Source organism: Stegastes partitus, unplaced genomic scaffold (genome assembly GCF_000690725.1).
Source record: "Stegastes partitus isolate 25-593 unplaced genomic scaffold, Stegastes_partitus-1.0.2 Scaffold1281, whole genome shotgun sequence".
NCBI classification, from domain to species: Eukaryota; Metazoa; Chordata; class Actinopteri; family Pomacentridae; genus Stegastes; species Stegastes partitus.
The window spans coordinates 192,908-210,506 of record NW_007579012.1 but is presented as its reverse complement, the minus strand read 5'-3'; the positions used below and the strand labels follow the sequence as shown (position 1 = coordinate 210,506).

The 17,599-nt window shown below is 41.2% G+C and overlaps 3 long non-coding RNA genes across 3 annotated transcripts in view; all 3 read right to left on the bottom strand.

Annotated features, from left to right (window-relative positions):
- The window catches only part of LOC103369391 (uncharacterized), a 15,307-nt gene extending 4,336 nt beyond the window's left edge, over window positions 1–10,971 (bottom strand). The window contains exons 1-4 of the long non-coding RNA XR_520828.1: window positions 10,960–10,971; window positions 9,946–9,948; window positions 8,254–8,258; window positions 43–51 (exon numbers count right to left, since the gene is read on the bottom strand). This is a non-coding gene — a long non-coding RNA (uncharacterized LOC103369391). The remainder of the gene's footprint in view (window positions 1–42; window positions 52–8,253; window positions 8,259–9,945; window positions 9,949–10,959) is intronic.
- Window positions 5,100–5,619, bottom strand: LOC103369390 (uncharacterized). The gene is made up of 2 exons (XR_520827.1): window positions 5,280–5,619; window positions 5,100–5,169 (listed from the first exon to the last, which is right to left on the bottom strand). It is a non-coding gene; the product is annotated as an uncharacterized LOC103369390 (long non-coding RNA).
- Window positions 10,972–17,032: 6,061 nt separating the features above from the next.
- LOC103369392 (uncharacterized) overlaps window positions 17,033–17,599 on the bottom strand; it is a 4,719-nt gene continuing 4,152 nt past the window's right edge. Inside the window, exon 3 of the long non-coding RNA XR_520829.1 lies at window positions 17,033–17,513. This is a non-coding gene — a long non-coding RNA (uncharacterized LOC103369392). The remainder of the gene's footprint in view (window positions 17,514–17,599) is intronic.

Below are 17,599 nucleotides of genomic sequence, written 5' to 3'. Positions count from 1 at the left end.
GACCTTCTAGCTGCGAGGCGACGGTGCTAACCACCGAACCACCTTGCAGTCCTGGTCATGACTTGCAGCATAAATTCTAATTTGTTTCTAAACACATTACTACGTTATTTTGAATTGTATGTTGCACAGTTTTTCCTTTATTTCCTTTCAGATCTGCGGCTACATACACAAGTGAGCAGTGTGCTACTAAAAGGAAGAGGACTGTGTGGATTCCACTACCTTTGATCAAAGTATAGTTTATTACAATATATGAAGCTTTAAAACCAATGTGATCGGTTCAAGTAGTGATTTATTTTCTCTGCGCTGACGACTTACATGTGAAGGTTATCTGACGATCAGAGATCGTTCTTAAACAAATCAATTTCCAACTCTAAACCATTTCTAGTGTTTACTGATCAAACTGCACAAACAGCTCAATCAGGGCACATTAACATGGATTAACTTGTTCCTCTACTTATAGCTTCAGTTAATTCCATGGATTTTCTTCAGTGGGCAGTGGAACTGAACTGAAATCCCACTGCAGGAGTCAAACTGAGGTTTCAGCTTTAACTCCAAGCTTGTTTGGCTGCTCTTTATTCAGCCAGTTCAAGCTGTGGGAATGCAAGAGGTGCACATAATGCAGACACACCTCTACGTTTCCTAACAAGTCTTGTACTGTAGGACCTGTTTCAGCTGCATTTCTCTGGATGCAACCTTGTTTCCAATAGACATCTCAGGCATTGTCTTAGCTTTTATTTGTTTTTATCTTTTTCTGACTCATGCCCCACAATCTAACCCCACTTTAAAACCAAGCACAAGCCCAGCTAATGATTAAACTGAAGCCTGTGAGCACAGAGCCTCATGGGAACTGCAGTCAGACTCAGGAGGCACTGAGGTAAAGACATGGATCTGTGTATGTGTGTGCATGCGCAGTTTAAACCTACGCAAAAATAGGTCATTATTAAAGGAAGCGTGAGAGGATCTTATCTAAAAGCAGCCACTTAAAACACAGCGGTTCTCCTGTATCTGTTTATCTGTGGGTATGGGATGGCGGCTGTGGTGAGGCTTTATCACAGGAGGAAATTGAAAGACTAAATGTAGGAGACGTCCATCAGAGGAGTAAACATGAGTCTTTTTCTTTAATTACAGACAGATAAGCTCAGATAAAATAACACTAATCAGAATCTGAAGTGATTCTTGATGCTACATACCCCGTGGTGGCAGCAGGTTAGACCGGTCATTCTGGACGTCCCTCTTCCCAGCTACATTTTTCAGTTCCTCTTGGGGGATCCTGAAGTGTTCCCAGGTCAGATCCATATTATCTATTCTACCACTTAATCCTCACTAGGGTCATGGGGGGCTGGAGTCTATCCCAGCTGACTCAGGGTGAAGGCAGGTTCACCTGGTACAGGTCACCAGTCTATCACAGGGCTACACTTAGAGACAGACAACCAAGCACACTCACATTCACACCTACGGACAATTTACAATCACCAATTAACCTCAACATGTTTTTGGACTGTGTGGGAGGAAGCTGGAGAACCCGTAGAGAACCCACGCTGCACGGGGAGAACATGGAGACTCCACACAGAAAGATCCCGGGTGTCCTCACCGGCGACCTTCTAGCTGTGAGGCAACAGTGCTAACCACCAAGCCATCCCAGGTCAGATGACATATGTAAAACCTCCAATGAGTCTTCCCCAGGGTCTCTTGCAAATTGACCATGTGGACTCTCAAAGAAGGAGTCCAGGAAGCATCCTAGATACCTGAACGGCTTCAGCTGTTTCCTTTCAACGCAATGGACTCTGCTCCAACTTTCTTCTGCATGTCCAAGCTGTTCACTCTCACTCTAAGGCTGAGCTCAGCAGCCCTACGTACAAAACTCTCTTTGGTTGCTTGTATACGTAATCGTATTCTTTCAGTCACTACCCGGAGCTGATGCCAATATTTAAGGGCTAGATCAGGGGTCTCAAACACACAGCCGCCTACTTGACATCAAAGTGTAGTGTGCGTTTTTCTTACACGCACCTGAGTAAGTCGTTGCCCTGGCTGTTCTATATTTTTTATCATTTGTGGGCTCAAGTTTGTGACAGCAATGTGAATCAGCAACGTCAGTCACTTGTAACGTGATTCAGGAGTGTCACCAAGTGGAGGGAACATATATCCTGTCACCCAGTGCATGTTTTTTTTTTTTTTTTTAAAAGACTATTTTTCTGGTGTTTTTGCCTTCATTAGTCAGGACAGTGAGAGAGTGAGACAGGAAAGGGGGGAGAAGAATGGGGAGAGACCTGCAGCAAACTGTCGTGAGCAGGAGTCGAACTCATGAACGCTGCGCCGGGGAACTATAGCCCCTGTTCATGGGTCACCTGCTCAACCAGGTTATAGGGGCGCCTAGTGCATGTTTTCTTTTCTTTTTTCTATCTGTGTGAAAAGCTCTTCTCCACCATAAAGTCAAAGTGCAGGTCCGAACTTACTGATGAGCATCTTCGAGCCATACTGAGGGTCTCAGTTGTTTCCTCCCTCAAACCAAATGTGGCTCAGCTGTATAAGAGGAAGCACCGCCAACAAGGAAGAGGTAAGAGAAGCCTAAGTTCTGAAGAACCGTTCGTGTTCTGAATTGTTATCAATAAAGATTGAGAAGATTGGATCAGTTGTACTTTTTGTGGAATACTTGTAACCCATTTTTTGTGGAAGACTTGATGCGGCCCAGCCTCACCCAGACTCTACCTCCAGCGGCCCCCGGGTAAGTTGAGTTTGAGACTCCTGGGCTGGAACGTAGGTCGACTGGTAAATGAATAGCTCACGGCTCAGCTTCCTGTTCACCACAACGGTCCAGATTGTCCACATTACTGTTGACGCTGGACCTGATTTTCTGACAATCTCACGCTCCATTTTTCCGTCATGTGATCGAGATCCCGAGATACTTAAACTTATTTGCTTGGGGCGGCGACTCATGTTCAACCCAGAGGGAACTATCTGTATTATTATTGTAAAGACATCATGTTCAGTCGATGGTCAGATGCAAAACAATCCACAACTCATACGATCAGTCACTGTGTAAATTGTAAACTTCTTTTTTTTCTTGACAATCTTTTTTGTTTGTTCTGTAACATACTTTGTCTGATGACACACCGTTGTCTACAGATGCTTGTAGATTTTACAGCAACTGAAACAATGACTCTGTGTGGGTGCGTTACGGTTCGAGGATGAGTTCTAACTTCCCGGTCTGATCTGTTAACCTCACATATCTGAACACACACACACAGGAACACAGGTACAAATGCAGGATACAGTCAATGAGGCTCCACTCATCAAAAACGAACGCATGGACAGGAACTCAGGCTCTTCTGTCGCCTGAATGCAGAAAACACACCACGTCTCTGAAACGTGGAGCTAAAGGTCTGCCAAATCAACTCTGAGAGGAAGGGAGTGACTTCCCCTTCATGAAGCACGCAGCAAACATCGTCAAGTCATTATTACTTAAAATGAAAACACAAACACCAGCCTGACCTCATGACAAAGAGGCCCGGAGTTACCATGGATTTCTGCAACCATAAATGAAAACACGTCCAAAATAGCGGCAAGGGGGAAAAAAAAAAAAAAGCTGCCACTCCCACTTGACATTTCCTCACTTTATTGCAAGGATCTGCTCTATTTTTCTGACCCAGATAATCAAACCATGAGACGGGGAAATGCACATGGGAGGCATTAAAGGCTGTATTGATGGTATAGGCTCGATACAGAAGGGTCAGCGAGTACAAGAAAGCATTAACGGGACGAGAAAAGACAAGCTTGATCATACGATAAGGCCCTAAAACCCCCGTACGCTCAGCGTATTTTCATTTTCCATCATTCTCATTTGTCCATTTTAAAGGGAAACACCAAAAAAAAAATTTGTCTGTCGTGGAAATTCGTACATAAATTAAAAGCAATAAGCAAACGATTGCAATTAAAACAGAAACGTTGTATATAAGACTGTAGCCTTCCTCAAATTAATATGTCAAATTAACCCTCCTATTACCTTTAATTTACTGACATCTTTTATCCTTGGGGTCAATTTGACTCCAGCAATTTAAACCTCCACAAAATTATCATAATTAAAATTGTTACCCAAGTTTATTTGTAAATAGCCCTTTAAATAAAACACACAAAAAATGATGTCAGTTACTTATTTAGAGAAGTTAAACACTGACTGGGATCAAACTGACCCCAAAGATAATAGGAGGGTTAACATAAATGACATATTTCTGTCCTGTTTTCCACTGATGCTCCTTTAGTTGCATCACATCACTGTGCGGTTTTCTTCTGCAGGGGCTTATAGGTCCCAGTTGGAGAAGTAGCGCCACCTGCTGTTTAACTTAATGCACCTAACTCCCCTAACAGTGGTGGAGAGAGCCCAGTGACTGCATATAAAATATGGACGCATCACCTGGTTCCATACAGTGAAGCCTTAAACCTGCATTCTTTCCAACAGCCAGCAGGGGGAGACTCCTCCGGTTGCAAAAAGAAGTCCAGCTTTCTAGCAGTCTGTTAGAAAAAAAAATCCATCTTCCAAAAGAGTTCAAGTCTCCTTCAACAGCGTGTGATGTTCATGTACTTATTTATTTATTTATTTTGACTTGTTTAGTGTATTTATTTAATATTGTTGTTATTTTTGCCCTTGTTTTTATGGTTTTACCCTTGTTTTCTTTTCTCCCACTATTTTTTTTTTCTTTTCAAATCTGGTGTTGCTATATTGATTTATTTTGTGAATCTTTTCTTTTTACTTGTCTTTTTTTTCTGTTTTTTCTTTTCTTCTGTTTTAAAAAGGTGCTACATAAATAGAGTGAATTATTATTATTATATTATTTTCTATCATCCATTGAGTGGATAAACTAAAACCATTACATTAGCTGATGGGCAACGTTTTTTAATTTAGTTTTTAAGGCAAAGGAGTCTCTTGGGCCTCAGAACATCCTAAGAAGGCTCAGAGTAAAGTCGCTGCTCCTTTGCTTCACTAAGAACCAGCTGAGGGGACTTCTGATGCTGATTCCTCCTCATCGCCTTCCTCTGGAGGCTTTATCTGTGACTCCATCTGGGAGGTGACACCAAAGTCGAGCCATGACTTACTGGATTTTTTCTACATATCTCATATAGTCTTGGGATCCACCAGGAAGAGCTGGACTTGCTTCGCCTGCTGCCACCGTCAGCCTGGATAAGATGAAGGAAAACGATGGATGGATATTTGTCAAGATATGAAAGAACAGACAGATAGTACAATCATTCTATAATTTATTTGTGAGATTTACTATTTTGAGAACCTTATTAATGTAGATTTGTAAGCTGCAGGAAGGTCTCCACTAGTGAATGATGCATTAAAAGTCTTGGTGACACAGATCTGTAGGTGTTTGGAGCACATCACACTGTGAACATCAGCCACCCAGCAGCCTCTGAAACAACACTGGAGGTAAGAATTTATCATTTGTAATCTGCTGTTTGTCCTGAGCTGAATTATCAAATAAATAAATAAATAAAATTATCAAAATAAAATCAAACGTCTGAGGCACCTATATGGAATTATTTACGCAGGGAAAATAAGTCCATTGTCCAGACAAAAACATAAAGTTTCTTCGGTTTATTTCCATTGCAAGCAAACGAACAATGGCTCCTGCTGCCTCTCTTGACCTTTATGTAGATTCACCCAGTGCCCGAGCTACCCAGCACCTTCAAAATAAAAGCATTGACAACTACTCAAATTAGCAAAAATGATTCTAATATTATAAGGCAACTAAGTTTTAATCAACAACACACAACGTTAGCTAATGTTATCTGTCCTACGAATATCATGTGTGGTGACGCTGATGCTTGACGATATGATTTCTATCATTTTTCCTTTTGCCAAATATTCTGTAGAGAAACAACCCAACAGTGACTGTGTGGTCAGGCCTGATATACTGTGTTTGCCCCTTACATAGACCTCTGTTTGCTTTATTTAGAGTAGATGTATTTAGAATTTTCTTTATGAGTCACATCTTTAGTTTGGTAGAGTTTTGACAACAGTAGTGAATGAATTTACACATGAAGAATTCAGACAAATAAAATGTCAGGCTGTACAACACACACACAAAAACCACAAATCACTTTCTTTTTTTTCTTCCACTTTAAAAACAAACAACCTGTACTACCAGTATAATCTGCGTACAGTTTTCTCCTCTGATGATTTTCCATGTGCCACCAAGTGGATTCATAAACTGAAATCAACATAATAACCGATGAGTATTTTTGCGAATGGCTGCAACACTGAGTTCAACCACTAGAGGTCAGGCTTGTATAGTTTTAAAGTTCTCCAGTGCTGTTATTCTTCTATGCTGTAAAAAACCAGTGAAGTTGTTGATAGTTTTGTCTTCCAAAGTAGAGAGAGAAGGGGCACATCCTGCATAAATATAACAGTATGTAGAACTTGGGAAAACTGCAATGTCTGGACTCAACAAGATAATGAAAGACAAAGATGTCAGCAGCACAACAAAGATGAGGGTAATTACATCATCGGTGTTTCCTGTTGTGATGTGTGGAGGCGATCACTGGACAGTTAAAAAGGCAGATAGAAAGGAATTAGAGTCTTTTGAAACGCGGCGTAGAAAGCTAAGGATCCCATGGATAGCCAGGAGAACAAACCAGTCAGCGTGGGATGAATTACAACCAAACTGCTCCCTGGAGGCCCTGGTACTGAAGCACAGACTTACTTACTGTGGACATATCCTACCATCAAAGGGAATGGAGCAGGACATCATGCTTGGAAAGGTGCAGGATAAAAGAAGAAGACGGAGGCAAAGAGTCAGATGGATAGAAGGTGCGACCAAAGAAGCCGACAAGTCCCTAACAGAGCTATGTGAACTGATACGAGACAGAAACTGTTGAAGAAAGTATGTCCATGGGGTCAGCATGAGTCCCAAATGACTGGACCGCACCTAGCAGCAGTGTTGTTTCATTTACTGGCTCCATATTGATACAGAGGAAGCAGGGCCTCCCTTTAGTCAGAAGGTCGTGCACTTTCACTGTTCCTTCCTTTTTTCAGATTTTCCAGCTGCTTCGTTTGTTACAAAGGCCAGATGTGCAGCACTGCTCCAAGATAATGGTTGTAAATTAAATAAGTGTTGGTTTTCATACCAAAATGGTCTCCTTTGCCATGTTTTGCTGTCTATTGTGAACAGTAATTCCAATGTGATACTTAAGATGTAATGTGGAGGTACACAGAGCCTGCATTGTATGCTCTGATATGAAAGACTTCACAAAACCAAAACACAATTACAACACGCACTTAAATTCACATACAACATTGTCAGCCTTCGTACTTCAGCTTTAATTACGTTTCTACTTCAATGTTTCCTGACGTACACCTAAAGTCAAACCCTCATAGAGCACAATCCCTGTTGCACTGACCTGTTATTCATGAGCTGAGCTTTGCAGACAGTTTTGAAATAAAAGGTGACGGAAGTGAAATATAAATTAAATGATGATTTGACCAACATGCCAACATCGTTCTGTGCTCACATCTGGTCTCAGCCATTAATCAGAATGACTCGAGGATGCCAGACGACCTGCCTGCAACAAAGCAAAACCCTGAACCCACTTCGGTTGTTCGTAAATGAGTCAGAGCGCAGAGCGAAGGAACAGCAGACAGCAAGTGGCTTAGAGGAAGCTATGGTGCTCGTTTTTTGGTGTTTTTTTTCTATCTAAGAATCTTAGACAGTCGTGGAAAGAATCCGAGCAGTGAAGTTACCAGATGCAGCGATTCGATTTGAGGAAACCCTTTGCTCCGGCAGCTGCGTCATTGTGGTGAGTTAAAGACTAACAGTCTGTTTACTTTCTTATGCATCAGTGTTTATCTATATGATTCCATCCATGGTGCGTGTTGCGGTTGCAGCTCCTGTGTTTAACCTTCCTTGTTGCGTTTCGATCACTATGTTTGGTCTCCTGAGAGTTTTCCAAAACACCAGCTTGACAACTGGTGAAGCTGTTTCATGGAGCAGCTGGCCAGTAGAGCTCATGTAATGATTATAATCCAGAAAGGCTTCTGTGGCACCCAAGGTACTTACTGGTTACCTGGAAACTGAACCTAACACATGTACAGCATTTCTATTTTTAGTGCCACTAAGAGCTGGTCTGACTCTGTTGAGGTGAAGCAGTGATGCTTCATTTTCATTTTTGTTTTTTGTTTGTTCAGCGGAGGTTCGTCAAAACACTGAGGCTGTTTGTCTGGTTATATTTCTTTCTTTGATTTAAAAAGCACCATACATTTTCTCTTTTAGTTTCCCTCATAAACGAATTTATTTTACCCAAAGCATCTAGTCAATCTTCCTTGGTTTTCCTTTTTCCCAACAAGTCAGTACGTAACATTTCTGCCACTTTGCACAATTCAAAGGCACCACAAACTGTCACTGATAACCACATCCACATTTAAAGCTGATTACTAGATATCACCAGTATTTGGATCAACGAACTCATAAAAAACCGAGTGAAAAGATCAGTAGGATTTGTCAGATACATGTTTATTCATGACATATTACAACAACCTCTACTGCTCATCTCTGCTATTATCTACTTGCTGTGATCGATCATCAGTTGGTGAAAGTACATTTTATTTGTTTAACAAAAGAAAAAGTTAGTAATACCTTACCTTACTGCATAATTCTGTTTTTAGCTCGCCATAAAAGGCAGTGCTGGAAACTTTTGCATAGGTTTGGTTATGTAAACAACATGCAGGAAGGTCAAACTGAAACAGATGTTAGAGCCACTATCTTTGATCCCAGACACACTAAATGTTGTGTCCAGCTGTTATATTAGTGAATGTGGCTGTTTACTGTTTTGAGCAGCTGAAGTGGTAACTTTGACTGAGAGCGTTGCAAAGCGAGTCCCTCCAGCCAGGATTTGAACCTGGTTCTTCCATCACACAGGACGGATGTGTTGACATCCACCACTGGAGCTCGTGAACAGCTTCACCACAACACTCAGCCAAGTCAGCGAAACTACCAAAGGAGCTGCCGGCTTCTGCCAGACGCTGACTGCAAAAGATCCTCCCTGCATTTATGTTAACGGTTCCACTATGAAAGCTTACAGCCTTCATGTGAAGAGTAGCAATGGTAGAGTTCTAGTTGCCTATTTATTGTAATGTTTCAGTGAGTCTGCAAAGGCTGGATGCTGAACCCAACATACTGGCAGAAAAAGTGCACATCAGCTTTTCCAAACATCAATTCAGCAGCAAAAATGCATGCACAGAGGCAAAGTTCAGGTTAACACCTCAGGCCTTGTTTACACGTAGCAAAAACGGTGATACTTCAATGCGTTTGGTTTACACCTAAACAAAGGTACAAGTCAGAAAACAATCATATGACCCTCACGCCATTATCGTTGCAGTAACAGGAACTAACTCCTGCCGTTCGTTGTTGTTCGTTGTGTTTGTTCCAGGATTGTGATTGGCTGGCATGGCTCCCTATAGGTTTGGCATGGTCCTAGCAACCTTAACTACATGTTTATGTGGGTTTGTGTGAACAAAGATTTTTTTTGAAAACGAACTGGTGTGAACAATGTTGTTTTAAAAAACGTAGATCCGTTCTTGTAAATACCCAGCGATGTGTAAACCTGGCCTCACAGTGGCTAACTGCTGCACAACTTCCCTCTAAATGCTGCACAGTAACCGTCTTCATGTAGACGCAGTGATAGCTTCAGAAACTCCTCATCACACCGAACATCAGATCTGAGGGAGTTGTTTCGGGAACAGCCACAACATCCCACACAGGAACCAATGTGTTCACAAAGGAAACCTCATTTTGGGAAACTTCTCTTGTTATTTCAAGAAAATATCTGATAATTGGAAGAGATTAAGGTTATCATGTCTCATAAACGATTGTAGAAAAACTCAGATGAAGTCAGTTATTTATGCTGCCCGTTTAAAGCAACAGACAAACCAAAGTTGAGGTGGTTATCGACTGACTTTTTAAGAAGTCAGATGCATAATGTTGCTGTCTGATTAATTCTCTGTTCTACATTCAGCTTTTAAAGCTCCAAATCATGAGTAATCCAGCTCAGACAGGACAACAGTATTACAAGGCTAGACAGCCGATCTGTGTAAGGAACATGAACCTCGATATTAAAGTAAGTGTAAAGTGGTTTGAGAAATGTCGCATAAAAAGACCTCGTGTGTGTAAGGTCATTGAAATGGATCTAGATTATGGTCTTTTCTCATAACTATGTAGGAACTAAGATTAAACAAAACAAAACATCATAGCACAATGGCCTCATAGTGTTATTTTCTGTCAATACAAGCACCAGAACATTCCAGGCAAATGTGATTCAGTTTTCATACCCAACATACTTTCATTTACAGCATGACCGAGGTGTGGTGCTTCCAAAGGTCAGAGGTTTGTTATCTGGTGTAGTACAGAAACAATAACTGTTAGTGACCCACCCTGAGTCCTGGCAACAGCCATCAAACATGGTCTCAGCTTCAAACCAGCACTGAATTCATCACCATCTTCAATCCTCACGTTCTCTTTTGATCCACTTATATGGGAGAGAACAAGTTGTTTATCTAAATATTGTGTTGCTCAGCGAAAGACATTAGTTTTTATTAAGTTGAAAACTATTCAAATATGTTTAAAAAAAAACACTTCAGATTGAGGGTTTAGACAATTTTGGTTCTAAAGATTGAAACATTACAGCTGTGAAGCACAAACAAGGATTAAATGTGTAGTTTTTCCACTCAGTTTAAAGAACACTAAAGCAGTCTAATTGTGTTCGTTTCCTCAGGATGCTGTGGTTTAACCCAACAGTCCAAAGACATGCATGTTCATGGATGATGGAAAACCGGAAATGGACTGCAGTAGCTTTAGCTAGGTATACCTATATCCATCCATCCATTTTCTATACACCGCTTAATCCTCACTAGGGTCGCGGGGGGGCTGGAGTCTATCCCAGCCGACTTAGGGCGAAGGCAGGGGACACCCTGGACAGGTCGCCAGTCCATCGCAGGGCCACACTTAGAGACAGGGTGAAGGGTGAGCAACAGCAGTTATTCTTCACAGGTTATAATTACAAAAAGCTTCCTCTTGTGTACTGATGGCGATACTTCAGATTGCTGCATAATTTAGAAACTCAAAGTCCTATAAAAGCATTCATACTGCAGTGGAAAACATGTGTTTCCAGATACATATCTGTATTCATTTATCCATGTGTTAGGAAGGTATTCTTTATTTTTAGTGAAATTATGTATAAAATCATCTGGTTATCAATGTGTTCTTAAGTATTTCTTTATAGATATGTGCGTTACATAATCCGATATACGCCACATACATGGGCTGACCGAATTATTAGGGAATGCTTTATCCTCTTGTTATAATAGCTCAGCGGTCCCCAACCACCGGGCCGCGGACCGGTACCAGGCCGTGGGTCATTTGGTACCGGGCCGCACAGATAGAATAAAAACATTTTATTGATTTATTTTTATTTCCAGCGGAGTCTGCAGGGTGTTTTATTTTGAAACATGACTAGCTCGTCTTCCCGTCACTTCCGTTTGTGTTCGTTTCCCGCACTTGACTGTCAGTTTTTATGCCCGGCTGCTAAAGGAAGCCGTCAGTCAAAAACAAACATCTCAGGAGAGCTGCTTTGGAAAGTGGGAGAGACTCGATACTGAGACAGAAGAAAAAGTAAACATATTAAGCAATAAAAATTTATTTTATTCATTTATGAAACTTTTCAATAGAAAAAAAAACAATTATTATTTGTTATGTGCGTAATGACCGGTCTGTAGAAAAATTTCTTGCTTAAAACCGGTCCGTGGTGCAAAAAAGGTTGAAGACCGCTGTAATAGATGACATATTTTCAACTGGAAAGTACCACAACCTCCACAGCGCCTGCTTGACTGACCTCATGTCATTGCAATGTGACAGGCGCAGGCAGAAAAGAAACTGATTCTAATTTGTAGACGTAACCAGAAAGGGAGGACTTTGGAAGTGGAGCGACACACTTTATATAAATACATTATATAAATTTATGTGCGCAATAAAAATGAGGTTGTCTCTCTGCAGAGACAGGGATCAGATCTTTTCTGTCATAAAAATGTCTTATTCTTGGAACCTATTCTTTCCACTACAACACCTTGGATACACCATTTAAGAAGCGTCGTTCTGACACTGATTCACAGGGAAAAGCAGTAAACATTATTTAGTCTGGGTAGAATGTTGGGGGTTAGTTGCTGCTCCAAACAAGGAAGTTTAAGTATCCCAGGATCTTCTGAGAGTAACATGGACAGCTGGACTGGTAATGCAGACGTTCTGTCAGATCGTGGTGGTGAAGAAGGAGCTCAGCTGGAAACAGAAGCTCTTGATTTAACTGTCAAATTAAATTCTAACCATCATCTATAGTCATGAGCTCTGGGTGGCGACCGAAAGAAAAAGGTAGCAGATACAATCGGCTGACATGAGTTTCCTCTCTAGGGTGGCTGGGTTCAGCTTTAGAGACAGAATGTGTAGAATTTCTGCTCCTTCATATCAAAAGGAGGTAGTTGAGGTGGTTCAGGCCTACTGGGTGCCTTCCTATAGAGGTTTTCCAGCCATGTCCAAGTACGGGTAGATGCCAGAGCAAAGCCAGACCTCTCTGTAGGGATTATATATCTCATTTGGCCTGGGTACATCTCAGACTCTCCCAAAGAAAGTTGGAATATGTTGATGAGGAGAAGGAAGTCTGGAATGACCTGCTAATCTGCTACCACCATGAGTCGACCACAGATAAGCAGACGGAAATGGAAGGAAGGACAAAGTTCATTCCAGAGAAAAAGTTTACCCAGTAATTAGTCAATAATAAATACTTCATTCCTCGGCTGTCATGTAGACACTGAAAAGAGCAACATTCCTTATTCCTCATTAGCACTTTGGTATCAATTCAACTCAGTGTTTAGAGAGAGAAGAATGCTGTCGATGACCCCTAGAACACCATCCCCACAGCCGAGCATGGAGGTGGAACCATTATGCCTCGGGGGGTGTTTCTCTGCCAAGGGTAAAGGATGACTGCACCGCATCAAGGGAACAACGAATGATGCCATGAACTGAGAAATCTTAAGCAAGAACCTCCTTCCCTCAGCCAGAGCACTTAAAATGGGGCGTGAGAGGGTCATCCAGCAAGATGACAACCCAAAGCATACGGACAAGGCCACAAAGGAGTGGCTCAAGAAGAAGCACATTACGTTCATGGAGTGGCCTATAGCCAGTCTCCAGACATGCTTCTAAACAACACATGTGTGGAAACCTGGTGACCAACTACAAGAAACATCTGTGGTTGTGAACAAGGGTTACTCCACCAAGTGCTAAGTCGTGTTTTGCTGGGGGATCAAATCCTTACCTCCCCTTATCAACTGGAAGGTCACTTGTAACTGTTAGATAATGTGGTTTTCTCAAGGTTTTGTTTTTTAGCTGCTATTCTGTCTCGTACAGTTAAAAAAAACCTACGACTAAAATGACAAACTGATCGTGTTTTCGTATGTGGCCGAAATCATGAAATATGGAGGGGATCAAATACTCATTTCCATCACTGTAGCTGCGATCCTCTTTACAGTCTTTATATCAAACCTGCCAAAAATGACAAAAACGGTTGGGATGGGGCTGAAAATCTGCATGAACAGGAAATCTGCCAGAGCAAAAGAAACATGACCTCAGAGTCGCTTGCTTTGCTGATTAAGGATCAGACCACACCAGGGAGGCGTCTAATCAGTCTAAATTAATCCTGCAGCAGGACAAGCCCGGACAAGCAGGCAGAGACATAAAGAGCTATTTGCAGCGAGCCCTGATCTCAGTATCAGGAAGGACACGCATCCTCTATCAGTCGTCTGTTTTTCTGCTGTCGTTGCACTCACTGCATAACCAGCACATGCTGGACTGCTGTTTGCAGGACTTTAATCACCTCATTCACTGTACATTTTTATTGTTAGCATTGGACACTTCATGGTGCATTTTCAATCTAGCACATTTTATTATTCATACTATATTTAACACTTTATTGTGCATTTTGTATCTCAGTTTATCTTTCTATGGTGGTGGTCACTTTACATAACTTGTTGCTGATCTTTACAAGACTGCTGTCATGCAAAGCTAAATTATAAAGGCACAGATATTCAACAAATTAGTCAGTAATGCAGAACAGGCACTACGCTTTCATCCAAATGGTAGAAGGTAGAAACTGCAACAGATAACGTTGCTGCTCAGGCTGCTTCCTTCTTTGAACTTCATTTTTATTTCAAAGCATCTGTGGAAAAGAACGGTGGAAGAGTTCTAGAAAATAGACTAAAAAAATACAAAGCAAGGCATCAATATGTCAGGATCCCTGTTTCAGCCCCTGCTTTGGTCTCTTGTCTCTCTCTGTGTCTGTCTCTCTGCCTCTCAGCCCTCAATCACCCACAATCACTGACTGCTGCAACTCCTGACTCACCTGCTCCCAATCACCTCCTTCCCATAAAGACCTGCTCTTCCCTTTACTCTGGTCGTCACCCCATCCACCGGTTTCACAGCCGTCTGCCAACCTGTCTCCTGCCTGCCCTTTTGCCCCCTTGTTAGTTTTGGTTTAGTCAGCATCCCTGTTTTTGTTAACCTTAATCAGCATTTCCCTGTACTTATTTTGTATCTGTCCCACGGTTAGTTGAGTTACTTTTTGAGTGTCTTTCCAGTTCCCCTCTTTGCATTAGGTTGGTTATTCCCTGTTTAGTTTCCTTAGAGTTTAGCTTCTTTATTCTGTAACAGTTTTTGTTTTATTTTTATTTTTTTGAATTTGGTTTCCTTTCAGTTTATCCCTGCCTGTGTCGTGAGACAACATTAGTGTATCTGGGAAATAAATCTGTGCTTTAAAGGAAGTAGGAGAGTGTAGTCTTATGAAAATAGCTTTAATTTTTCAAGAAGAAAGTCTAATTTTACAAGTCCTAACTGTTTAAAAACTGTCTTAAGGTATTTCAAGAACAGTCATGGAACATAAAATAGCAAGAAAAAGTAAATGACTAATAAAGTAAGTCTGATATCTCTTACTGTATTTAAAGGTTATAAATTATATTTTAAGATTAGATTGGGTAGCCTGAATTAGATCTAAAGCTGACAGTCCAAATATACATCACTAAACCCAAAGCATGATGATTCCACCCCCATGCTCAACAACTTGCAAGGTGTTTTATTTTGTTTTTTCTCCACACATGCTGCAGCTGCTGTTTTTTTTGCAAACAAAGTTAACATGATCTTAATTTAATCTGTCCACATCCTGTGTTTCCAAAACCACTTTTTATGTAGGTGTTCAGACTTTGCGGTTGAAGTTAAAGGTTTGACATTATGACATGTCAGTGACCCAGTTTCAGTGCTGCACAGCAACAAGCAGAAAGCACCACTACCGTCAGCTAAACCTTCCTGCAGCTCGGCTACAATCACATGCAGCTTTTCTTTGCCTTTCTTCTCAGCAGACATACAGTGTTGTCTGCTTTTTGATCTTCCACAGTTTGTCTTGACTTCCAAACATTCCTTTACTTCACATACCTTGATGGTATCTCAAGTGGGGGATTTCTTAAACTAGAAGTCCTTCTTTTTGTAACCTTTCCTGCTTTTTAGTTTCACTTGCAAATCATCAGACAGTTGCTCAGAGATCATAATTATTGAGTTATAACAAAACTTTTAAAGATTTAGAGGATTTATCAGCTGACAGGCCTAATGAGTAAGTTAAAAAGTGCTGAAACTTTTGTCTGTGAAGATTCTCAGTCATCCAGGTCATGGTTGTTCTGGTAGATTAATCGTAGCAGCTGGACTTGCTTGAGTTCCTTGAAGACGTTCCACCTCTCATCCAAGAGGCTTCATCAGTTCTGACTGACTAGTTGGGAGTTCCACATACTGATATCCTTAAGGAGCCATTAACACCTGAGTTTCGGTTTCAACTGGGGGTTTGTTGTTCCTCCCCCTCGTTATGTGAGTCATTACTGCTCCCCCTGACACAATGGGGTTCGTTAGGGTCTTCTGAGGCTAGGTGTGGATGCCGTTTCATCTTCCTCGGGAGAGATCTTAGGATTTAAATGTAAACAGATGAGCGATGATGCCTCAGACCTCCACCTCTGTCTATGTCTTCAAGGAACTCAAGCAAGTCCAGCTGCTACGATTAATCTACCAGAATGCTGAAGCTTTTGCATATGCAGCAGTTACTTGCAGTGTTTTTTTTTAAAAAGTTGTTTCATAAAAACATAACGGTGCTTGATCATTTGTGGAGTGTTTACAGGTAATATGCTATATTTGGACTGTAAACGTGAGTCTTTGTTGTGACCACTACAGAGCTTCAGTTTATGTCTGCAGACCGTCATCTCTGAAGGTCACAGAAGAGAAACAACAACAGTTTTAAGATTTTGTTCACTGAACTCTCGTCCTTTGCTGATGCCAGAAATATCTGTTCTAATCGCTTTGTGCCTCGGTTCCAATTACCAGACACCTCTTCCAGTAATAATGTCCGGTAACAGACTCCAACATCATTTAGATCACAATATCCTTCTATCTATGATAAACCAGTATGAATTGATCAAACCTCTGACTTCACATCAGAATTTAAAACAGGTACGTTGCTCTCATGCTGTGACTTTGTTATTAAATTTGATTTCTATAAATCTTATGACCCATTTTGTGAAATATTTACATTTTATTTTCCACATATTCCAACTTTCTTTTTCTTCAACATTAACTCGTCTCAAAATATTTCACCGTCAGTCCCTTAAAGGTGACCTGAATCTGCTGACTGTTGAATTTTGTCATGTTTGGTTATTTGATTGACTCAGAGGCCTTCAGTGGATGGTGAGGATTTGAAGTGTTTATGACATAAATCTGGGCTGCAAGGTGGAGCGGTGGGTAGCCTGTTGCCGGTTCGCGTCCCAGTGAGGACACCCGGGATCTTTCTGCGTGGAGTTTGCATGTTCTCCCTGTGCAGTGTGGGTTCTCTCCGGGTTCTCCGGCTTCCTCCCACACGGTCCAGAATCATGTTGAGGTTAGTTGGTGATTCTAAATTGTCTGTAGGTGTGAATGTGAGTGTGCTTGGTTGTCTGTCTCTAAGTGTAGCCTGTGATTCATTAAATAACTTCTATACCAACGTCGGTACAAAGGAAGCAAATAAAACCACATTCTGCTGCAGTTTTCTGTACATACTGGAACATTGACAAGTTCTACCGATATTATAACGAGACAGACACCTGACCGGTGCTGCACATACTGATTAAACAGCCACAGAGAGTTCAGGAGACTTACCAGCCACGTGCAGATACTGTCACAAGGTGTTGAGTCATTCAAGGTCCATTAAAACGCAACTTTCTGTTTGAAATAAAATAAAATAAAATAGATTTGAATAACTTAAATTGAATTTAGCTTTAAATCACAATCATTTCAATCAAATCAAAATCATCATCATCAATTTGAATTTAAATGTTAAGCTGATGTAATCACCAACTTTACTGTCAATCCAGCTCAAAGTCTGCACACTAAAGAGGACGACTCTTTCTCTGGCTCTACCTGAGTGACAGGAAGTGCAGGGGAAGGACACTTCTAGACCACTGGTTGGTTCATCAAAGTCCCAGGTTTACGGGGGCTGCACTGAC